Source organism: Cherax quadricarinatus, unplaced genomic scaffold (assembly GCF_038502225.1).
Source record: "Cherax quadricarinatus isolate ZL_2023a unplaced genomic scaffold, ASM3850222v1 Contig5, whole genome shotgun sequence".
NCBI classification, from domain to species: domain Eukaryota; kingdom Metazoa; phylum Arthropoda; class Malacostraca; order Decapoda; family Parastacidae; genus Cherax; species Cherax quadricarinatus.
In genome coordinates, this window is record NW_027195031.1 from 651,389 (window position 1) to 676,956 (window position 25,568).

The window sequence follows — 25,568 nt, forward strand, 5'->3', positions numbered from 1 at the left end:
CCTGCCGAGTATGAAACGGAAACCCTACAGAATGGCCCCGGTTATACAATACCTTAAGTTCCGGGCTATCGCTGTAATGTGAATCATAGCCTTGTTTCACTTGCAAATACCTATAAAAACCTGATAACATGTTTACACAATCATATATTAAATGAGTAATAAAGCTAGGCCTAAAAAAAAAAAAAGCATATACAGTACACACATTACTTACCTTGCCTTAAGGAGACTCTAAGGTTCGTAGGTTCGAGTCTCCTTCCTTGCATTGTTCAAATCTCTAGTAAGGCTGATGCATGCAGGGGATGAGATGAAAAGCTGTAGGCCTTCTCCCTGAAAGCTGGCTGCCTTGGATCAAACGTGTAGCGCAAGCTACACGCCAAGGTATTGTCCAGTGTGGGTAGATTGGTAAAGCACTGCGTACCTTGTCCTAAGGTTCGTAGGTTCGAGTCTCCTTCAGCCAGAGATCAGTGTTTATATATATATATATATATATATATATATATATATATATATATATATATATATATATATAACATAATTATGAGTGCTCAATAATAACCCACACTGGTTTGTTTATTTCGTCCCCTGCTGGAGTCCTCTTCATTAGATGACCACAACAGAGGTCCAGATATACAGAAAAATAAATTTTTGTGAGTTTGTCTCCATGTAGGATATTATTGACTTTATATATATAAATTCAGCATTGCTATCTAATAATCTATTTACATATGATAATTTTCTTGTGTTGCAGGTACTGAGTGATGATGGTGACCACGTAGTGCTGAGGTGACTGTGTGTGTGTGTACGAGGAGCAGCAATGACCCCGGTCTGGTCGTACAGTAACTTGAGGAACTCGAGGCAAAGCGGTCTGATCCGAGGAAGGGTAGAAGTAGTTGCGGTGCCCTGGATTACACATGAAGAAACTCTGGGAAACATTAAGCGCTCTCATAAAACTCCTTCATACAAGTTTTTTTTTTTTTTTGTAAAAGCACTTGCCATGAAGGAGTTTCAGAGTGTTATTCATTTTATCTGTAATTTTTCAATATTTCCAAAAAACTCTATATAGAGGAGGTTCATAAGAGAGCTGACTGTATGTCCTAAAACAATTTGGTCAATTTTATCAACAAATCTTACACGTTAACCACAATTAACACTGGCGAGGAGCGGATGTTGCACATTATATTCTCTCCTCTGGTACAGTGACACCTGGTGTAGATTGTTTATATTAAGCTCTAAACACGTGAGGATCATTGAGTGCTGGAGGCTTGATCCCTAGTATGAGTAATATAAACATTAGTCCCACTCACGAAAACAGATTTCCATCCATATGGTAGAAGGTAAGTTACACTTTGTTCTGAGTAGATCTTTACTAAGTTATACGTGAAATGAAGCAACCTGTCTTTTTAGCATGTTTTTAATCCCTATCTTTCTAAAGTAATGTGACCTATCTTCCTAACACACTTGTTTGTAATGTCTGTATTTCTGAAGTAACGCCACCTAACATACTTGTTTGCAATCCCTGTCTTCCTCATCGTGTCTTTTGGAAGGGTTAATAGTCGAAGCCTGGCTCATGCCTAAACAAACTTTATTCCTCTCACAAGGACAACTGAAACAGAATGCAGTTATTTTATGTTACAAAAACTTCAGTTTAAAGAAATTTACCTACACAATAATTGTGGGAGTTGTGCAGGAGGCCTAGTTGGTTGAGTTGTCACAGTCACACCCCTACACCTCACTGAAGTCGCATGTTTCTTAATATCTACCTTGGTTCTACTCACTGTTGCTAGAATACAAAGATGTACTTAGAGTCGTTTGTTTCTCATCTGCTGAAGAGGGCCCCTGAGACCGAAATATACAAAACTTTCCTTCTCCGTGTTTCATTATCCTCCATTTAGGACTTGTTCACTGATCATTGTTTATGTCACAACATGCGTAGAGGTAGTGTGACTACGTATACTCAGTATGGCCAAGCAAAATAGCGGTGAGGCCATGGTGAATGGCAGTGGGGCCACGTACAACGCAGTTGGACAATGTAAAGTGTAGAGTCCAGTTTGGCCATGTAGAGTGCAGTTTGGCGATACAGAGTGCAGCCTGGCCATACAGAGTGCAGCTTGGCCATGTAGAGTGCAGTTTGGCCATGAATAGTGCAGTGGAGCCGTCAGACTCCTGCAAGAGATCACAAAATATATTCCATATGTGTAACTCCTCCTCATAATAATAAAGTTCACTTTTTTAACGCATTAAAGCGAGTACGTTTATATACGCATAACACTAAGACAGCAGTCCTGTATACACGCGAAAACGCATTTCTAAAGAACAATGCGTTCGTTTACCGACGTTTCATCTACTCTGCAATCTGTCATTAGAACAAACACAAAACTGTGTATTAAGTTCAGTAATGATACTTTAGATTAATCTAATTTAACATAACTAATGAAAAAATGGATTCATGATAAGAATATCTGAAGGTCACTCAGGGAGGAGGTAGCAACAAGAACGTTGGAAAACAAACGCTGGGTATGATGACGAGCTAAAACTGTGGCACACAGGAACGCGTTTACAAGAAATGGTTGTAACACCCTTGGCAGGTGTATAGTGCACAGATGCACTACACACCTGCCCCGCGGTACACACATGACCTGCTCAACAGTACACAGCACACCTACTCAGCAGTACACAGCAGGCTCCCTGTATCTGACAACATAAATACAAGCAGGCAGAGCGGGAGACAAAGGCAGTGGTTTAGTGAGCTAACTTTATGACATGAGAGCAAGTGCCACTAAGACGAGGATTACCCAAAAAACACCTTAAGTATCTCACTTGTGGCTGTCAAGTTACCCTACCTCCTGTTGAATTTACTTTCCCTCCTGTTGATGTTACCTTCCTTCCTGCCGAAGTTATCCTCACTCCTGCTGAAGTTACCTTCCCTCCTGCTGAATTTACCCACATACTATATTAATTCCCCTACTACATAAGTTCGCTCTCAAGACATGTTTCCTCTTATGACATATGCCCCTGATGCCACACAAGTTCTCCCTCGTCACATACATGCTCCCCCTCATGACACATGTTTCCCCTTACTACACACATGTTTCCCCTCGTGCCACACAAGTTTCCCCTCATGACACACGTTTTCCCCTCGTAACAGGATAGTATTGCAGCACACACAGAAGGCGGTTCACCACAATACCTACAATAATTTGTGTTGAATATTTACAATACGGAAAATAGGAAGAGGAGAAAAGGGAAGGAGAAAAAAACTGAGAAGGGGGAGGAGGGAAGACTAGAGGAAGAAATGGAAGGATGGAAAGAGTAAGGAACAGAAAGAAAGGAAAAACAAAAAAGTAGGAAGGAGCAGGAAGAAATGAGGATGATGGCATTAGGAGGAAGAACAGGGAAGGGATGGAGGAAGGAGTTAGCAGCAGCAGATAAGGAATCCCTCATTATGCAGCTGACAGGAGAGAGCCTTCACGCAGACAGAAGGACATAAAGACCACATAAATGGTTAACAGTTTGGTGCTGTGGATTTACATTAATGAGGAGAGAGGGGGCGTAGATGAGGGGGGAGGAGAGTAGGGTACAGGGTTGAGAGGGGAGGAAGTAGCCACGACACATGAGAGAGGGGAGGAAGAGAGAGAAGAGGGGAAGAAAGAAGTAGCGGTAGTCAGGTCATAAGAGAGAACAGAGGAGAGAGGGGAGAAGTGGGGAGGTGGGTAGGCAGGCCACATGAGGAAGGAGAGAATGAAAGAGAAAGAGAAAGTGAGAGAGGGGGGGATGAGAATATTGTCAGGCTACATCTCTGTTCCGAGGATGAGAGAAGGTGGCATGACTGGGGCTTGTGGTACTGAGGTATAATGTCTGGTACCCTCAAGTTGAGGTTCTAGCACCATTACTGCTTGGTATTCTCACAGCACACAGAAAACCATTAACAACAACTTCGTATGATCTTTTATGGAAGATACCAAAATAAATGTTGATGAAGATAGGGAAGCTGTGATTTCGTGTATAGGGCAAGGAGGAATAACATCTTGTAGGAGTGAGGAAGAGCCAGTTGTGAGTGTGGGGGAAGTTCGTGAGGCAGTAGGTAAAATGAAAGGGGGTAAGGCAGCCGGGATTGATGGGATAAAGATAGAAATGTTAAAAGCAGGTGGGGATATAGTTTTGGAGTGGTTGATGCAATTATTTAATAAATGTATGGAAGAGGGTAAGGTACCTAGGGATTGGCAGAGAGCATGCATAGTTCCTTTGTATAAAGGCAAAGGGGATAAAAGAGAGTGCAAAAATTATAGGGGGATAAGTCTGTTGAGTATACCTGGTAAAGTGTATGGTAGTTATAATTGAAAGAATTAAGAGTAAGACGGAGAATAGGATAGCAGATGAACAAGGAGGCTTTAGGAAAGGTAGGGGGTGTGTGGACCAGGTGTTTACAGTGAAACATATAAGTGAACAGTATTTAGATAAGGCTAAAGAGGTCTTTGTGGCATTTATGGATTTGGAAAAGGCGTATGACAGGGTGGATAGGGGGGCAATGTGGCAGATGTTGTGTGGCTCAAGTTAGAATATGTAGGAAAGAGGGAAATTTTTTCCCAGTAAAAGTAGGCCTTAGACAAGGATGTGTGATGTCACCGTGGTTGTTTAATATATTTATAGATGGGGTTGTAAGAGAAGTAAATGCGAGGGTCTTAGCAAGAGGCGTGGAGTTAAAAGATAAAGAATCACACACAAAGTGGGAGTTGTCACAGCTGCTCTTTGCTGATGACACTGTACTCTTGGGAGATTCTGAAGAGAAGTTGCAGAGATTGGTGGATGAATTTGGTAGGGTGTGCAAAAGAAGAAAATTAAAGGTGAATACAGGAAAGAGTAAGGTAATGAGGATAACAAAAAGATTAGGTGATGAAAGATTGGATATCAGATTGGAGGGAGAGAGTATGGAGGAGGTGAACGTATTCAGATATTTGGGAGTGGACGTGTCAGCGGATGGGTCTATGAAAGATGAGGTGAATCATAGAATTGATGAGGGAAAAAGAGTGAGTGGTGCACTTAGGAGTCTGTGGAGACAAAGAACTTTGTCCTTGGAGGCAAAGAGGGGAATGTATGAGAGTATAGTTTTACCAACGCTCTTATATGGGTGTGAAGCGTGGGTGATGAATGTTGCAGCGAGGAGAAGGCTGGAGGCAGTGGAGATGTCATGTCTGAGGGCAATGTGTAGTGTGAATATAATGCAGAGAATTCGTAGTTTGGAAGTTAGGAGGAGGTGCGGGATTACCAAAACTGTTGTCCAGAGGGCTGAGGAAGGGTTGTTGAGGTGGTTCGGACATGTAGAGAGAATGGAGCGAAACAGAATGACTTCAAGAGTGTATCAGTCTGTAGTGGAAGGAAGGCGGGGTAGGGGTCGGCCTAGGAAAGGTTGGAGGGAGGGGGTAAAGGAGGTTTTGTGTGCGAGGGGCTTGGACTTCCAGCAGGCATGCGTGAGCGTGTTTGATAGGAGTGAATGGAGACAAATGGTTTTTAATACTTGACGTGCTGTTGGAGTGTGAGCAAAGTAACATTTATGAAGGGATTCAGGGAAACCGGCAGGCCGGACTTGAGTCCTGGAGATGGGAAGTACAGTGCCTGCACTCTGAAGGAGGGGTGTTAATGTTGCAGTTTAAAAACTGTAGTGTAAAGCACCCTTCTGGCAAGACAGTGATGGAGTGAATGATGGTGAAAGTTTTTCTTTTTCGGGCCACCCTGCCTTGGTGGGAATCGGCCAGTGTGATAAAAAAAAATTAAGATTAATATTTAAATATATTGTGGGACCCACAGGAGAAATAGATAAAAAGACTTCTAGGAAAAGTATCTGGCTTTCTTCCTCGAGCAATCTGAATATTCCACTTCCCCTATCATATATATATATATATATATATATATATATATATATATATATATATATATATATATATATATATATATATATACACCGGCCGTTTACCATCAGGGCAGGGTAAGCCGAAAAATAAAAAAAACACTTCCATCATTACTCGCTCCATCACTGTTTTGCCAGAGGCGCACAGACTGAGGACCTGGCTCTGGAGAGCCAGACTAGTATGGTAGCTTGGTGGAGTAAGTGATACTTATGGGAGAAAGTTTACAATAATCCAGTGAAGATCAGAAGTTCCATTGGCACAACATCCGTGCTCCAAGAAACTTCACGCTCTTGCCATCAGATTACAGAAATATTGTCGGAACAATGATTGTTTCAAGAGGAAACCTTACTATTGTAGGCTGTTGGGCAGCAACAGCCTGCTTGATCAGGTAGTCAAGAGGAAATTTTTTCACCGGTCTGAGCTGCAGAGTAGAAGAACTCTTGGAAATCGATGAGAGTTATAAGAGAGGAGTAACAAGAGTGTGAGCAAGACGGTCAGGGAATCCCCTCAACAGAAAGTCAAAAGGAAGTGAAGACCAGAGAACTAACATAATAAGTAAGTTTATTTAGGTATAGGTACACATAAGTACAATTATCATACTAATATGTGTGTAAATTACCATGGATAACCCTCCCCAAAAAAAGCCAGACAAAGTGATTTATTTCCCAAGAGTCCGAGGACTCCAGTGGAGCGAAGAGGACAAAAGTGTCTTTAATATTCCTCTCCTTCCTCAGTCTTTACATGGAAGAGGACAACAGGGAACGCTTCCCCAGGTCCCTCGTGATTGGGATTCTTAAAGAAAGAGGGGAATTATCCCATCAACCTTTTATACCCTTCCGTACAACATTCTCCTTCTCCTGCCTTCTCCTCACTGACTTTCTCTCCTCTACTCTCCCAAACTCTTCTCATTTCTCTTCCCATTCTCCTCTGTAGTAAAAATTATTTAGAACATATAAGGAATTATTGTTCTTAAATCAATAGAGTGAGGAGGCGGGGGAATGACAGCGAGGGAGGGGGCATGGGGTGGGGGAACTGGGGCAGGGAAGTGGGTAGGAAGGGGAGGGGAAAGGGATGTGGGAAGGAAGGGTGGCAAGGGAAGGGGAAGGGGAGGGAGGGGAAGGGGAAGAGGAGTGACCTGTGGCAGAGGGTAGGATGCTGTTCTGTTACCATGGCAACCAGCAACTCTAAGCCGCCTGAAGGGAAGGGGTAGAGGCGGAGGGGAAGAAACGTGAGGGGAGAGAGAAGGAAAGAAGGAAGTGAAAGAGAGAAATGAATAAAACTACTGGATCTAATGAGTGAGATTGGTGAGGAGAAAGGGAGGGAGGAGAGAGGGGAAAGAATAGGGAAGGAAGTAGGTAGATGGAGGAAATAAGTAAAGGTGAGAGGAAGAAATGAGTAGAGATGGGGATTACGAAAATCAAAAAGGAAGGAGCGAAGGAAGAGAGATAGTGCTAGTGTGAAGAGAAGACTGAATACCCATCTTACACCTCGCACCTGTTGCTTGTGTGTGTGTTAGTTACCATTTTGTCCTAGGCACATGTCGATTAGACACTAGGCCTGTTGTATATGAGTACGTGTGTGTGTGTGTGTGTGTGTGTGTGTGTGTGTGTGTGTGTGTGTGTGTGTGTGTGTGTGTGTGTGTCTCTCTATATATATATATATATATATATATATATATATATATATATATATATATATATATATATATACATAATTTGTGAGCGTGTGTGTGTGCGCGCGCTCACCTATATGTGGTTACAGGGGTCGATTCACAGCTCCTGGACCCGAGTGTGTGTAAGAGTAACAGACAATCAGAAAAGTATTTGAGCGAGGCCTGGTCAGGGACCGGGCCAAGGGGGCGTTAACCCCCGCTAGGTATACAGGTATAAAGGCAGAGTGGTGAGGGATGTCTCGCCTGTCATCACTTCTGGGAAAAACACAAACAATACATGTTCACTACACCAATATAATGGAAGAGGACAGTTCTCAAGTAGTTGAGACAAGTATGGTGAAGGGAGGGACCAGTATGGTGAAGGGAGGGACCAGTATGGTGAAGGGAGGGACCAGTATGGTGAAGGGAGGGACCAGTATGGTGAAGGGAGGGACCATTATGAAGGGAAGGAGCAGTATGGTGAAGGGAGGGACCAGTATGGTGAAGGGAAGGACCAGTATGGTGAAGGGAGGGACCAGTATGGTGAAGGGAGGGACCAGTATGGTGAAGGGAAGGACCAGTATGGTGAAGGGAGGGACCAGTATGAAGGGAAGGACCAGTATGGTGAAGGGAAGGACCAGTATGGTGAAGGGAGGGACCAGTATGATGAAGGGAGGGACCAGTATGGTGAAGGGAGGGACCAGTATGGTGAAGGGAGGGACCAGTATGAAGGGAGGGACCAGTATGGTGAAGGGAGGGACCAGTATGGTGAAGGGAGGGGCCAGTATGGTGAAGGGAGGGACCAGTATGGTGAAGGGAGGGACCAGTATGGTGAAGGGAGGGACCAGTATGAAGGGAGGGACCAGTATGAAGGGAAGGACCAGTATGGTGAATGGGAGGGACCAGTATGGTGAAGGGAGGGACCAGTATGGTGAAGGGAAGGACCAGTATGGTGAAGGGAGGGACCAGTATGGTGAAGGGAAGGACCAGTATGGTGAAGGGAAGGACCAGTATGGTGAAGGGAGGGACCAGTATGAAGGGAAGGACCAGTATGGTGAAGGGAGAGACCAGTATGGTGAAGGGAGGGACCAGTATGGTGAAGGGAAGGACCAGTATGGTGAAGGGAGGGACCAGTATGAAGGGAAGGACCAGTATGGTGAAGGGAAGGACCAGTATGGTGAAGGGAAGGACCAGTATGAAGGGAGGGACCAGTATGGTGAAGGGAGGGACCAGTATGGTGAAGAGAGGGACCAGTATGGTGAAGGGAAGGACCAGTATGGTGAAGGGAGGGCCAGTATGGTGAAGGGAGGGCCAGTATGGTGAAGGGAGGGACCAGTATGGTGAAGGGAGGAAGCAGTATGAAGGGAAGGACCAGTATGGTGAAGGGAGGGACCAGTATGGTGAAGGGAGGAAGCAGTATGAAGGGAAGGACCAGTATGGTGAAGGGAAGGACCAGTATGGTGAAGGGAGGGACCAGTATGGTGAAGGGAGGGACCAGTATGGTGAAGGGAAGGACCAGTATGGTGAAGGGGGGACCAGTATGGTGAAGGGAGGGACCAGTATAGTGAAGAGAATGACTAATATGGTGAAAGGAGGGACCAGTATGGTGAAGGGAAGGACCAGTATGAAGGGAGGGACCAGTATAGTGAAGGGAAGGACCAGTATGGTGAAGGGAGAGACCAGTAAGGTGAAGGGAGGGACCAGTATGAAGGGAAGGGCCAGTATGGTGAAGGGAGGGACCAGTATGGTGAAGGGAAGGACCAGTATGAAGGGAGGGAACAGTATGGTGAAGGGAGGGACCAGTATGGTGAAGGGAAGGACCAGTATGGTGAAGGGAAGGACCAGTATGAAGGGAGGGACCTGTATGGTGAAGGGACCAGTATGGTGAAGGGAGGGACCAGTATAGTGAAGAAAAGGACCCGTATGGTGAAGAGAAGAACCAGTATTAAGGGAGGGACCAGTATGGTGAAGGGAGGGACCAGTATGGTGAAGGGAAGGACCAGTATGAAGGGAGGGACCAGTATGAAGGGAGGGACCTGTATGGTGAAGGGAGGGACCAGTATGGTGAAGGGAGGGACCAGTATAGTGAAGAAAAGGACCCGTATGGTGAAGAGAAGAACCAGTATGAAGGGAGGGACCAGTATGAAGGGAGGGACCAGTATGGTGAAGGGAGGGACCAGTATGGTGAAGGGAAGGACCAGTATGGTGAAGGGAAGACCAGTATGGTGAAGGGAAGGGCCAGTATGAAGGAAGGGACCAGTATGGTGAAGGGAAGGACCAGTATGGTGAAGGGGGGGACCAGTATGGTGAAGGGAGGGACCAGTATAGTGAAGAGAATGACTAGTATGGTGAAGGGAGGGACCAGTATGGTGAAAGGAAGGACCAGTATGAAGGGAGAGACCAGTATGGTGAAGGGAAGGACCAGTATGGTGAAAGGAGAGACCAGTATGGTGAAGGGAGGGACCAGTATGAAGGGAAGGGCCAGTATGGTGAAGGGAAGGACCAGTATGAAGGGAGGGACCAGTATGGTGAAGGGAAGGACCAGTATGGTGAAGGGAAGGACCAGTATGAAGGGAGGGACCTGTATGGTGAAGGGAGGGACCAGTATGGTGAAGGGAGGGACCAGTATAGTGAAAAGGACCCGTATGGTGAAGAGAAGAACCAGTATGAAGGGAGGGACCAGTATGAAGGGAGGGACCAGTATGGTGAAGGGAAAGACCAGTATGGTGAAGGGAAGGACCAGTATGGTGAAGGGAAGGACCAGTATGGTGAAGGGAAGGGCCAGTATCAAGGGACGGACCAGTATGGTGAAGAGAAGGACCAGTATGAAGGGAAGGACCAGTATGGTGAAGGGAAGGACCAGTATAGTGATGAGAAGGATCACTATAGTGAAGGGAAGGATCACTATAGTGAAGGGAAGGACCAGTATGGTGAAGGAAGGGACCATTATGGCTGCTGCAACAGCAGCAACTGCAACAGCAGCAACTGCAACAGCAGCAGCAACAGCAGCAGTTCCAGCAACAGCAACAACAATAGCTACAACAGCAACAGCAGCAGCAGTAGTAGTAGTAGCAGCAGCAGAAACAGCAGCCGTAGCAGCAGGAGCAACAACAGCAGCAGCAGCAACAGCAGCAGCAGCAGCAACAACAGCAGCAGCAGCATCAGCAGCAGCAGTAGTAGCAGCAACAACAACAGCACCAGCAACAGCAAGAGCAGCAACAGCAGAAGCAGCAACAGCAGCAGCGGCATCAGCATCAACAGCAGTAGCAGCAGCAGCAGCGGCAGCAGTAGCAGCAGCAATAGCAACCGCCGCCGCAACACTTACATACAATAAATCTCATGTGTGAGGAAGTCATATTTATTTATGATAAAAAGGCGGAGCCCAGAAACTGGTGATCATCTCCATTCATAATGTGATATCACTCGTCATTTTAAATAATCCAGTTAAACTATGAAACCAGTGATAAAGAGGATAACACACTCCTTCACATCCACACACTGTACAGGATAACACACTCCTTCACATCCACACACTGTACAGGATAACACACTCCTTCACATCCACACACTGTACAGGATAACACACTCCTTCACATCCACACACTGTACAGGATAACACACTCCTTCACATCCACACACTGTAAAGAATAACGCACTCTCCTTCACATCCACACACACTAGAGAATAACACACTCTCCTTCCCATCCCCACACTATAGAGAATAACACTCTCTCTTTCACATCCACACACTGTAGAGGATAATACACTCTCACATCCACACACTGTAGAGGATAATACACTCTCACATCCACACACTGTAGAGGATAATACACTCTCTTTCACATCCACACACTGTAGAGGATAATACACTCTCCTTCACATCCACACACTACAGAGGATTATTTTTTCCTCTGATAATATCCTCTTACATTTCATTTCCCTGTGTGTTGGAAAAACCATCCCGAGTGATGACAATTCTCACAGTGGGTCACCCAACTGAAGCCTATCAGCTCAGGCTGAAACATTTCTTCATTTCGTGCCCGTAATCCGTTCTGTGTAATGGAATATGTCATGAAAATATAGCTATCTTTCTCTTCATATACACTGCTATACAAATACAAAGCTTTCCGACCCTTCCACCCCTCACTCTTTTTCCTTATTCTATACGTCAAACGTCTGTTATCCCACCTAACATTAACCAGACGCTGTCACTACAAATCTTACTAAATGTCTAGAAGTAAATAAACAGATCTAAATGGGTTGTGAAAACATGCCATTATATTAAGTTTTATAACCTGCACGAACTGTAACTTTGTATACAAGAACATTTCACCCCTCTGTGGAAGTTGTATTCATATAATGTCACATATCTAAAAACCCGTCCCAAGAAGCGCGTCACTAGTAATCCCTTCCTTAAATCACTAGCAACGGCAACTGCTCAAGAAATTTCTGGCTTCACTGTTATGAATAATATATGACAAATTATATACACTGACAGATCTAAACAGGAGTCTACCGGTAAGGCTGCATCTGCTCTTGTTGCTACCTCTCTAGATAAGAGTTATTGCAAATAAAGAGTTATTGCAACTGGGCGTCTGTACTACAAACTGAATTGTTTGCCATCCTAGTGGCGCTAAAGTTAACTAATGACACGGAACTTGACTCCTTGATTATAACTGATTCTATGTCATCACTGAAAGCATTCGACAACATGCTGATTGGAGAAACAAGATATAAACTCTAAAAAAATCGGAGAAAATGGAATTAATGTACAATTTTTATGAATTCCATCACACACTGAATACCTCTTCATGATAAAGTCGGTAAGTTAGCAATAGACAGCACCTTGAAGGAAAATGTAAAATGTAACTTTGGTATGCCTGTGTTTAGCATTAGGAATAATATGAGGAGGAAAGTTAATAATGAAACTGAAAGTCACAGGAATGCAGTTAAAACCTTGAGTAGACCTATAACCCACTATGATAACATGAATGTAGATAAATATGTAAATGGAGCAACCTGCTATGTGAGCAAACTAACTGAATGTGTAGTAGCTAGGCTTAGGCTTGGTTACAAGTACCTTTGGCAGTTTGACAGAAACACCGATGATGATCAAACTAAATGTATAATACGTGGTCAGCCTTATGTCCACTTTCATGAACACTATGTGCTTAATTGTCCACTTATGAGGAATATAGAGGTAGACAATATGTGATACCTCACTGTACCTTATTAATAAAAACACAATACTAGACATATTAAGCAAATATTATAGATCTGTTTTCAATAAATAAGGGAATGCAGATCTATTCCAGTTAACCCTTTTGAGGCCTAGTTCATAGTCTTTTGTGTAACCATATGCTCTTGCGCTACCGTCTACAGAATAGATATGGGATGCACAATAAACTAGCCGCTTCGGCGGCAAAATCATTAACCCCGTACCTCAACCCCCAACCACTCACCACCTATCACCTTTATCCCCAGTCAATCACAACCACTTGCCCCCACACCTCACACATGCTCCTTACATTTAACTATTCGCCCCCCATCGTTCATTTTTATCCCATTCAACCTGTCTCAGCCTACATTTAAATTGATCTTGCTTAGTACAAGTGAAGTAAAGCTTATTTCACAATATTAAGGCTGGTTGTCGCCAGGCTGGTGACTGGTTGTCGCCAGGCTGGTGCCAGGATGTACTCTTTGGCTTATAATATAGTTTAAAAAATACTGAATCATATAATTATGTATTTTATATATATCATGTAGTCCAACGTTCATCTTTCCTTTTTTGTATTTAATTTTTTGTCATGTTCTGTGAGGATGGATATATCTTCATAAAAATCCATCTCTCCTGTGTATGGGATAAGTGATCCTGAGAGATGGTAATTCCCAACAGTAACTGCAGCTGTGCTGAAAGGAAACCCTTGAAGCTGTCGTAGCTGCTAAACCTTTAATAGAAGACTTGATGATACCATTCTCCTACTAAAGTGTAGGAGAATGAAATGTGTCAGCCCAGGCTGACATTTCAACACTATATATGTAACCTATCCTGTGTGATGGAATACGATGGAAATATAATTAGCTTTCATTCTCACTCTGTAGCCCTCATAAAGAATAGGGTAGCACCAGTTAAATTTTGCTAAATAAAAAAATCTTCTATATACCATTAGCATAATGATCCTATATAACTCCTACCCCACACTTTTTACTCCAGTCCTGCACTCCTACCACCTCTTACAGTCCTTTTAGTCCATCCCCTCTTTCTCTTTCATTTCCTTCCTCCTAATACATAATTCTCCTGCCTCCCATTGCAGTACCTTTCTTTCCCCCCGTATATAAATCTGCGTTACACTCTATTTCTCCTCTCGCTTTATCTCCCCTTTCCCCCATCTTCCTTTATATCCCTCCCTCTGCTGTCCCTTTGCATCCCCCCGCCATCCACTTCCCCAACACACACACACACACACACACACACACACACACACACACACACACACACACACATACACACTCGTGTACGTCTGACTTCACAATCAAAGGCAGCAGCTGGGCGCTCGCAGCAGTTTCCAAAACGTATCCAGAATTCAGGAAAAGGCACCAGCCCCTTTTATATTAGTGGTAGGGAAGAGTAAATACCACTTTAATGTTTGTGGTGAGGGTTAGACACCATCCGGATGCTTGTGGTGGGGAGAGTAAAGAAAATATCTTCATGAAGGTGAGGTACTCGGTATAGTTAACCGAACTCTTACTCTCTACATCTTCACAACATAATTAGAAAGGATGAAAATATAACTAAGCTCTGTGTATCATGTGTGATACAATTTAACGAGCGGATAAAGTCAAAAACTTTGGACTGATTATGCGTAAAATTAGGCACAGTCTAGCATGGGGCAGTAGGCCTACGGTGCTTCCAGCGTGGACCAGTAGGCTTACAAAAGTGTTTTTAGTATAGATCAGTAGAACTACAGCATTGTTTTTCGAGTCCTTTGATACCAGCATAAAATCATAAAAAGGCCTAGAGAAATAATTTTTTTATATCTTCCAGATATAATGACAAATTCTAATAAAAATATATTTTCAAATCAGATTACAAAATAAATTTGCAGTTGTGATACGACGTTCACACTTTAAAAATAAAAGTTAACAACAGCAAGGTAAGAGAGACCTGAGAACTTTTATTCAAGAGTGGAAAAATTGTGAAGAAATTATTAATGTAATGGAAATACCTTCGCTATTATTATTATTATTATTATTATTATTATTATTATCGTCATAACTGAGCGTTAAATCAACATACAGCGCTGCAAATACCTTCGCTAAAAGACATCAGGAGACTAGATATGAACATGCAAATTTATAAATAATATACACAGAGTGAGGTGTGGACCTCTCAGTGTACATGGAATGAGTTTAATATAAATCCCTATTGTAGTTAAGATATTTTTGATGAACATATGACAGTCTTAATGACACGCATGTATTATATATAGGCTTTAAACTGGCTTTTAACTGTCTTGAGAATCCATGTAAAGATAGTACCTTATCTTAGACTTCATTAAGTAGTGAACTTTGTTTTAACAAGGCGTGTGGGAGTTAGGTGAGGAAGGTCAGCAGATATTTAACCACTGAACGAGACAACTGATTAAGACACGTACCACGAGATATTTTCCTGACCAAAAAAAAAAAAACTATAAATGGAAAATGGCGAAGAAGTCGACAAGGATAAATTGTTAATGTTAGGAAAAGAGCACAAGAGGCCTTTTAAGTACTTAAGCAGCAATGTAGCAGAATACTATTATTTTAATCATAACTAAGCGCTAAATCCACAATGGTCATAAAGCTCAAAAAATAATCATACATATATAGGGGTGATAATGAAAGAAAACACTTAAACAGGTCCGGAGAAAAGAGAACCCTTCACATTGTTCTTTGAGGCCAATTCTCTTAAGACTGTGACTTCCCAGTCAGCATGAGAGAGAGAGAGAGAGAGAGAGAGAGAGAGAGAGAGAGAGAGAGAGAGAGAGACTTTATATACTCACTAACAATGATCTTCAGAAATATAAATACAACTATATTTACAATGACACCAGTAGCAACAAGCACATTAACTGATATCCGAGGTGGCATCAAGTAAAAGATACTGCAGCTGTTTTAGCAGTATTAGCAGCAGCTGCAACATGACCAGTAACAACAGAAATAGCAGAAGTAACTAAAATTTAAGGAACAATTTGCACAGTAACAGTAGTAGCAGCACTGCAGCAGCCTGCATCAACATTAACAAGTGGTAGCTGCCTATGTTGTCATGTCCAGTAGCAGCAGAAAGTTAATTGTTCTCACAGGTGTTGAGATCCATCCATCAGTACCCTGGGTTACATATTATTCCCCCATATATCTTGTCATGTCCAGCCCTCTCAATTGTCACTAGTGTCCCGGGTGTCCTTTATTGTTCTCAAATTCTATTTAACATGATAAATACTCCTCTAGTCTAGAAATGGTTCTCATTTCCCTCCGAATATCTCTTGGCAATTCTATTCAACTCTTCACAGAGTGCTCTGTCATTTTCCGTGAATGCTCGCCCTTCCTTTCCTAAGCTAAGCACCCGAGCGTTCACTGTGACTTTCCTTACGAAACCTTAGAACATTTGCTTTTTGCTGCTCTACCTCTCTCCTTACTCGTTCATATTCCTTGTTAGTATTATGTGACTTTTGGTTCTGACTTCCCAATATTTCTGTGCTTGCTTGTGTGCCCTCTGCCTGTACCTTATCTTTCACCAGGGTATATATTTTACAGAGGTAAATACGGGGGTCGGAAGATGTCTTTCATAGTTTAATGTTTCCTTGTGTGTATCGACTCCAACTGTGCACAATGGGGGCTGTGTACCCGTGTAGGTGGGAGATGGAGCGTCAGGTCGAGTGTTTGCTCACCCACGGGTACATCACTGTGTACTCACCTAGTTCTTGCTTAGTTATGTCTGCAGGTGTGAAATTATAGCTTTTGGTCCCTCCAGACTCTTATTATTATTCTATTGTTTATTTCTTCATTTATTTTCCTTCTTGTGTATTGGGATAACATTTACAGGTTTACCGCTGTCTGGCAGTTGCTCCGTTTATACTGACGTCCACATCCTTACTAAAGGGCCGCACAGGTCCTCTATTCCTTTTTGCAGCACCTAAAGTTATAAGGTGGCTGGTCCCTCTACTTCCGTAGCAAACCTGTTGCAGTGTTCCTTAGTTTTTTGTTCTCATGTTTACGTTACCTAATTTCCTTAAGCCTTCTCTTTTTTCTTTCGTTATTGTAATTTCTTTTAATCCTTGATACTCACTCCATTCTTTCTCTCATTCTGGCATCTGGCGAATTCCTCAGTGAAGATCTTTTTTGAACCTTTTATTCATTTTCGTGCGAACCTTCCTGACAGTGTCAGCGCCCCCCCCCCTCCCACCTCCCTCAGTCGCTTTACCTTCTCCCTCACTCTCATCTTCCATCTTGTGTGACTGTGCAACAACTTGGGCTCTATTTTTAACTTTTCCCTCCGTCATTTTTTGTAACTGTCTTTGAGCTTCCTCTCCTATCTTTGTGTAGACATTCCTACCTCTTCTTCTTTGTTTCCTACGTTCATGCTCTTTTACTCTTTATTATACTAATAAGAAAGTGCTAAATGCGTGGGAGCCATACAGTAAGTGGAGGATGGGAGGAGGTCAGATCTGATTCAAAGAAGAAGAGTTCCAGTTTCTTGGATTAAGCAAGAAGGCAACCCTCTCCCCCTCCTTTGAAAGACTTGTTGCTCTTGACCTTTGCTTCAATGCATTTTATTAATTTTTTATTCACTGAGGAACGTTAAACCCGTAAGGATCATGAAGTTCCTGGAGAATGGAAACAATCATATTCAATACAAAAAAAGGTTAAGTGCCCCTCAAGTGCATCAAGGCTCCCTCAGGTGCATCAAGGCTCCCTCACGTGCATCAAGGCTCCCTCAAGTGCATCAAGGCTCCCTCAGGTGCATCAAGGCTCCCTCAAGTGCATCAAGGCTCCCTCAAGTGCATCAAGGCTCCCTCAAGTGCATCAAGGCTCCCTCAGGTGCATCAAGGCTCCCTCAAGTGCATCAAGGCTCCCTCAAGTGCATCAAGGCTCCCTCAAGTGCATCAAGGCTTCCTCAAGTGCATCAAGGCTCCCTCAAGTGCATCAAGGCTCCCTCAAGTGCATCAAGGCTCCCTCAAGTGCATCAAGGCTCCTCCTCTCTTGCAGTGAATATCGTTGTAAACTATGGAAATAAATGTTTTTTTTTATATTCTCCTTTCTTCCTTGCTGGTAGACGCGTGTACTCGGCTCCCTGACGTATCTTAAGTAACCCCTGTGTCATCCTGTCCACTTTCTTGACTTTCGTTTATCTTTCCCATTTATCTTCATTCACGAAGTCATTTATTGCTCGTATATTTGAGTTGTCCAGCATGCTGGTTAATGAGGCTTGAAAATCACAAGTTTCTTTAGCGTCTGGTCCTCTGTGTAATTTACGATTCTTCCAGCAAACTTCTTTGTGATGAAAAATTTCCAATGATAAGTTTTTCCTTCGTATTGCTTTCTCTTGTTTCCACCTTCTTTGCTTATTAGTTCCTGATGCCTCCACTATAAACGTGTGTGCACATGGGTGCTTCTTAGGCTAATACACGTCGACAGATTTCGAAGAAGCATATACGGTCATGAGAAAGTTTATGAGCGCTCAGGGTCGAAGTTATTGTTTGTCTTCATGTTACAGGAGCTGCAAGGGAGCAGCAGCTGACTTCTTAAGACTGCCGGATAGAGTCATCATCCCCAGGGATTAGCGAACAGTCGGCACACCTATCACATCCGTTCCTCCCTGTGAGCAAGTGTACAGGAATCATCCCCAGCTGGGCACCAACGCCCACACTGGTGAGCTGGTGAATCGGCACCCAACCTGGCCACTGTGAACACTGCTGTGATGGACTCAGCACCCGCCCACTTTGTGACTGCCTCAGCACCCAGCCACTCTGTGACTGTTTCATCACACGCCCATTGTGTGACTGCCTCAACACACGCCCACTGTGACTGCCTCAACACACGCCCACTATGTGACTGCCTCAACACACGCCCACTATGTGACTGCCTCAACTCCAGACCACTCTGTGACTGCCTCAACACACGCCCACTGTGTGATTGTCTCAACACACGCCCACTCTGTAACTGCCTCAACATACGCCTACTATGTGACTGCCTCAACACACGCCCACTGTGTGACTGCCTCAACACCTAGCCACTCTCTTGTGACTGCCTCACGAAGTGACTACTGTTTTTATAAACTAAGGTAAAAAGAAAGTAAGCCGTGACTTCATAAGGATTTTAACAGGTAGAAAAACTGCCCAAATAAAAGCATGTTCTCCAAAGTGTCTTTTCTCATTATTGTCAGCAGCACGCTATTTATAACCTGGGTCACAGCAAAAGTTGCTCGTAGAATACTGGGCCAGTAAAATATGTCAGCCGTTTCCCCCAAAGGATAAGATAAATGCAGTCCACATGATAATTCATTTAGATGTCTTCCGGCAGGCTGCCCTACGGCTTAAACATCATGCGTGGGAATACACAGGTTTAGATCAAACAAAAATGAACGAAATGTAATTCGCTCGAAATCACCCATGCAATATGTTGGATAGGAGTTGATCTTACACTAAATGACCCCTCAGATAATACTAATCTAGAATATACCTACTGAAATTTTACCTGAGTGAAACTAATGGAGTTCAGCGATGCCAAGAAAGATGTCAATAGGTAACGTGCTCCACGGATCAGCTACTAAGTGGACAAAAATGATCTACGTGTCACTCTTCGAATAGCAATGTTACACACACTGTCTATGAGAATGTACTGCACTGCCTCTCAAATAGCATTAGACACAGACACAGAAATGTATGAAGCTCTGAAGACCGGAGTCCACTAATTCAAAATCAGAAAATTGATGAGACGAATGGTTTTGCCCTGAAATGCATCAAGAGTTTTAGTTACAAAGTGTTGGTAAGGCGAGTCAGCCGAGGAATGAATGATGGCTGGCGTAGCTCATGAGGCTGGCGATGGTAAGGTAACAGGGGTTGTGCCGCCTCACGCCTCTACTCATCAAAGGGAAGCAAGACACGGGTGAGAGGGTCGTTCCCTGATCGTTGTTGTGTATTAGGCAGTGATATTGTTTTTGCTGGCGGGTGACTGACGCCGGGGACAAGTGGCATCCTTGAGGAGGATCCCCGTCCAAAGGTTACCACAACATCCCCCAGCCCCAGCCCCGCCCCCCACCACGCCCACACGGAACTACTGGCCATGACAGACACATTCACATACACATTTACACACACACACACACACACACACACACACACACACACACACACAAACACACAAACACACAAACACACACACACAAACACAAACACGCATACAAACACAAACAAATACACACACACACTTTTTAATATTTACATTTAAGAGTTCTACATAGATAATTATGAAGGGATCCTTGAAGCATTCTAAAATCAAATGTCCTACATGGCCTCGTAACAAAGCCTGGTGGTCGCAACAGCTTATTAAAGAGTTAATGACTAGCTTCCTGGTGGGGTCTAGTGACTAAGACAACCCACATCTCTTCTTTTTCTCTGGTCTTGAAAACTCTCCTTAAATTATATGACTAACCTGAAGAAGTCAAGGCTTGAACACTGTCAGGTTTAGTCTTGTACTTTGTCCAGGAGACTGAGAAAAGACCCTAGAAAGTGGTGCATACTCGAGACGCGTCTTCAACTTCATGTAAGAGTTTTAGACAATCCCAGTTGCTTTACCCACTGCCTCGCACAGCACTGTTCCCACAATTACCTCAGACTCCTCATTCCTATACTGTGTTGTTCTTCCTTGCCCATTGCATGAAATTACCACCTTCCGTAATCATTAACATTCAGCAACTGCGCTGTAACGGTGCAAGTTATTTTTGTCTTTCTAATAAGGGTCGGCCAAAAAAAAAAAAAAATGCTAGGGCATTGAAGTCAAATTTCTTTTTCATAATACTCTCTTACACCCACTCTCATCCTAATCTAATCAAGATGTTTAAACACGGTCGCCAAGTGGTGAGTGATACATGAACACCTTAAGACATTAGGAACCCTTATCTTAACCCCACGTGCAGTCGTTATCTTTAAACCAACCACACGAGAAACTCAGGTTTTATATGATAATATGCTAGATAGCAACCATCTGTATAAGTGTCGAGTGTAAGTCAGGTCGAAACCTTGCAGCATCTCTCTTGGGTGTAAATCAGAAAGGCACCCTGGACCCTCTTTCTCGAGTGTAAGTCAGTAAGATACCTTGGAGCTTCTCTCTCTCGGGTGTAAACCAGGAAGGCACCTTGTTGTTTCGCTCTCGAGTTTCAATCAGGAAGATACCTTGCTCTGAATCATTTTATTTTGTGTGTGGTAGCGGTCAGTTGTTAGCACTGCGAAGAGAAATGTAACCAGTAGTCCAAGGTGACCTTTTACTCCATGGAAGACCGTTCGGCTCACAAGTGAAGGAACTTTGGTCTTATTTCTAGACGGGGCGAGACGTATGCAAATCTCCGTACGCTTAAAAAAGACATGTGAGCAAACACTAGGATATATTTATTACAAAACTTTTCGGTCCTGGGATCTTGATCACTTCTAACCAATTTGTCAGTATCAATTACCAATATTTATACCAAAATCTTCATACACCGGATGATGTTCCTGTTCACCTTGCAGTAAACAGGTACCTAGGTGTTAGGTGACTGACAAGAGTGACATTCTGGGAGACTCTTAGTAAATCTTAGATAAAACTGAGTCATGGAAATGAGCTGAACTGAGATAAAATAATTTTTGTTCAGTAAATTTAACGGTGTTATAAAACAACGCATCCGTTTTGAATTTCATTATTTTTTTGCATGCTATATGCAGAAAAAATATATTTGTTAATCTAATTTAGATTACTAAATAAGATCTGCGAGAAGGTAACGTCTGGCAGCGGGGGAAACAAGATCGTTGCTTAAATAGTTTGAAACCGAACGCTCGCCTTTGTCGGTGGAGAATACGTTGAGTACTGACACTAACTTTATGTGTACCACAGGTCTGTAGAGGAGGTCCACAGCAGGGGTAGGTCTGTAGAGGAGGTCCACAGCAGAGGTAGGTCTGTGGAGGAGGTCCACAGCAGAGATAGGTCTGTGGAGGAGGTCCACAGCAGGGGTAGGTCTGTAGAGGAGGTCCACAGCAGAGGTAGGTCTGTGGAGGAGGTCCACAGCAGGGGTAGGTCTGTGGAGGAGGTCCACAGCAGGGGTAGGTCTGTGGAGGAGGTCCACAGCAGAGGTAGGTCTGTGGAGGAGGTCCACAGCAGAGGTAGGTCTGTGGAGGAGGTCCACAGCAGAGGTAGGTCTGTGGAGGAGGTCCACAGCAGGGGTAGGTCTGTGGAGGAGGTCCACAGCAGAGGTAGGCCTGTGGAGGAGGTCCACAGCAGGGGTATGTCTGTGGAGGAGGTCCACAGCAGGGGTAGGTCTGTGGAGGAGGTCCACAGCAGAGGTAGGTCTGTGGAGGAGGCCCACAGCAGGGGTAGGTCTGTGGAGGAGGTCCACAGCAGGGGTAGGTCTGTGGAGGAGGTCCACAGCAGGGGTAGGTCTGTGGAGGAGGTCCACAGCAGGGGAAGGTCTGTGGAGGAGGTCCACAGCAGTAGGTCTGTGGAGGTCCACAGCAGGGGTAGGTATGTGGAGGAGGTCCACAGCAGGGGTAGGTCTGTGGAGGAGGTCCACAGCAGGGGAAGGTCTGTGGAGGAGGTCCACAGCAGGAGTAGGTCTGTGGAGGTCCACAGCAGGGGTAGGTATGTGGAGGTCCACAGCAGGGGTAGGTCCACAGCAGGGGTAGGTCTGTGGAGGAGGTCCACAGCAGGGGTAGGTCTGTGGAGGTCCACAGCAGGGGTAGGTATGTGGAGGAGGTCCACAGCAGGGGTAGGTCTGTGGAGGAGGTCCACAGCAGGGGTAGGTATGTGGAGGAGGTTCACAGCAGGGGTAGGTCTGTGGAGGAGGTCCACAGCAGGGGAAGGTCTGTGGAGGTCCACAGCAGGGGTAGGTCTGTGGAGGTCCACAGCAGGGATAGGTCTGTGGAGGAGGTCCACAGCAGGGGTAGGTCTGTGGAGGAGGTCCACAGCAGGGGAAGGTCTGTGGAGGAGGTCCACAGCAGGGGAAGGTCTGTGGAGGAGGTCCACAGCAGGGGTAGGTCTGTGGAGGAGGTCCACAGCAGGGGTAGGTCTGTGGAGGAGGTCCACAGCAGGGGTAGGTCTGTGGAGGAGGTCCACAGCAGGGGAAGGTCTGTGGAGGAGGTCCACAGCAGGGGTAGGTATGTGGAGGAGGTCCACAGCAGGGGTAGGTCTGTGGAGGAGGTCCACAGCAGGGGAAGGTCTGTGGAGGAGGTCCACAGCAGGGGTAGGTCTGTGGAGGTCCACAGCAGGGGAAGGTCTGTGGAGGAGGTCCACAGCAGGGGTAGGTCTGTGGAGGTCCACAGCAGGGGTAGGTCTGTGGAGGAGGTCCACAGCAGGGAAAGGTCTGTGGAGGAGGTCCACAGCAGGGGTAGGTCTGTGGAGGAGGTCCACAGCAGGGGTAGGTCTGTGGAGGTCCACAGCAGGGGTAGGTCTGTGGAGGAGGTCCACAGCAGGGGAAGGTCTGTGGAGGAGGTCCACAGCAGGGGTAGGTCTGTGGAGGTCCACAGCAGGGGAAGGTCTGTGGAGGAGGTCCACAGCAGGGGTAGGTCTGTGGAGGTCCACAGCAGGGGTAGGTCTGTGGAGGAGGTCCACAGCAGGGAAAGGTCTGTGGAGGAGGTCCACAGCAGGGGAAGGTCTGTGGAGGAGGTCCACAGCAGGGGTAGGTCTGTGGAGGAGGTCCACAGCAGGGGTAGGTCTGTGGAGGTCCACAGCAGGGGAAGGTCTGTGGAGGAGGTCCACAGCAGGGGTAGGTCTGTGGAGGTCCACAGCAGGGGTAGGTCTGTGGAGGAGGTCCACAGCAGGGGAAGGTCTGTGGAGGAGGTCCACAGCAGGGGAAGGTCTGTGGAGGAGGTCCACAGCAGGGGTAGGTCTGTGGAGGAGGTCCACAGCAGGGGAAGGTCTGTGGAGGAGGTCCACAGCAGGGGAAGGTCGGTGGAGGAGGTCCACAGCAGGGGTAGGTCTGTGGAGGAGGTCCACAGCAGGGGAAGGTCTGTGGAGGAGGTCCACAGCAGGGGAAGGTCTGTGGAGGAGGTCCACAGCAGGGGTAGGTCTGTGGAGGTCCACAGCAGGGGAAGGTCTGTGGAGGAGGTCCACAGCAGGGGTAGGTCTGTGGAGGTCCACAGCAGGGGTAGGTCTGTGGAGGAGGTCCACAGCAGGGAAAGGTCTGTGGAGGAGGTCCACAGCAGGGGTAGGTCTGTGGAGGAGGTCCACAGCAGGGGTAGGTCTGTGGAGGTCCACAGCAGGGGTAGGTCTGTGGAGGAGGTCCACAGCAGGGGAAGGTCTGTGGAGGAGGTCCACAGCAGGGGTAGGTCTGTGGAGGTCCACAGCAGGGGAAGGTCTGTGGAGGAGGTCCACAGCAGGGGTAGGTCTGTGGAGGTCCACAGCAGGGGTAGGTCTGTGGAGGAGGTCCACAGCAGGGAAAGGTCTGTGGAGGAGGTCCACAGCAGGGGAAGGTCTGTGGAGGAGGTCCACAGCAGGGGAAGGTCTGTGGAGGAGGTCCACAGCAGGGGTAGGTCTGTGGAGGTCCACAGCAGGGGAAGGTCTGTGGAGGAGGTCCACAGCAGGGGTAGGTCTGTGGAGGTCCACAGCAGGGGTAGGTCTGTGGAGGAGGTCCACAGCAGGGGAAGGTCTGTGGAGGAGGTCCACAGCAGGGGAAGGTCTGTGGAGGAGGTCCACAGCAGGGGTAGGTCTGTGGAGGAGGTCCACAGCAGGGGAAGGTCTGTGGAGGAGGTCCACAGCAGGGGAAGGTCTGTGGAGGAGGTCCACAGCAGGGGAAGGTCTGTGGAGGAGGTCCACAGCAGGGGAAGGTCTGTGGAGGAGGTCCACAGCAGGGGAAGGTCTGTGGAGGAGGTCCACAGCAGGGGTAGGTCTGTGGAGGAGGTCCACAGCAGGGGTAGGTCTGTGGAGGAGGTCCACAGCAGGGGAAGGTCTGTGGAGGAGGTCCACAGCAGGGGAAGGTCTGTGGAGGAGGTCCACAGCAGGGGTAGGTCTGTGGAGGAGGTCCACAGCAGGGGTAGGTCTGTGGAGGTCCACAGCAGGGGTAGGTCTGTGGAGGAGGTCCACAGCAGGGGAAGGTCTGTGGAGGAGGTCCACAGCAGGGGAAGGTCTGTGGAGGAGGTCCACAGCAGGGGAAGGTCTGTGGAGGAGGTCCACAGCAGGGGTAGGTCTGTGGAGGAGGTACACAGCAGGGGTAGGTCTGTGGAGGAGGTCCACAGCAGGGGTAGGTCTGTGGAGGAGGTCCACAGCAGGGGAAGGTCTGTGGAGGAGGTCCACAGCAGGGGAAGGTCTGTGGAGGAGGTCCACAGCAGGGGTAGGTCTGTGGAGGAGGTCCACAGCAGGGGAAGGTCTGTGGAGGTCCACAGCAGGGGTAGGTCTGTAGAGGAGGTCCACAGCAGGGGAAGGTCTGTGGAGGAGGTCCACAGCAGGGGAAGGTCTGTGGAGGAGGTCCACAGCAGGGGAAGGTCTGTGGAGGAGGTCCACAGCAGGGGAAGGTCTGTGGAGGAGGTCCACAGCAGGGGAAGGTCTGTGGAGGAGGTCCACAGCAGGGGAAGGTCTGTGGAGGAGGTCCACAGCAGGGGAAGGTCTGTGGAGGAGGTCCACAACAGGGGAAGGTCTGTGGAGGAGGTCCACAGCAGGGGAAGGTCTGTGGAGGAGGTCCACAGCAGGGGTAGGTCTGTGGAGGAGGTCCACAGCAGGGGTAGGTCTGTGGAGGAGGTCCACAGCAGGGGAAGGTCTGTGGAGGAGGTCCACAGCAGGGGTAGGTCTGTGGAGGAGGT

The 25,568-nt window shown here is 46.2% G+C and overlaps 1 protein-coding gene and 1 long non-coding RNA gene across 4 annotated transcripts in view; both read left to right on the forward strand.

Moving 5' to 3' along the window:
* Positions 1-1,865, forward strand: part of LOC128693507 (uncharacterized) — a 91,208-nt gene extending 89,343 nt beyond the window's left edge. The window contains exon 3 of the long non-coding RNA XR_008407727.2: positions 749-1,865. This is a non-coding gene — a long non-coding RNA (uncharacterized lncRNA). The remainder of the gene's footprint in view (positions 1-748) is intronic.
* Positions 1-25,568, forward strand: part of LOC128693506 (thrombospondin type-1 domain-containing protein 4) — a 624,956-nt gene that overhangs the window by 376,475 nt on the left and 222,913 nt on the right. The gene's annotated exons all lie outside the window — the stretch shown is intronic.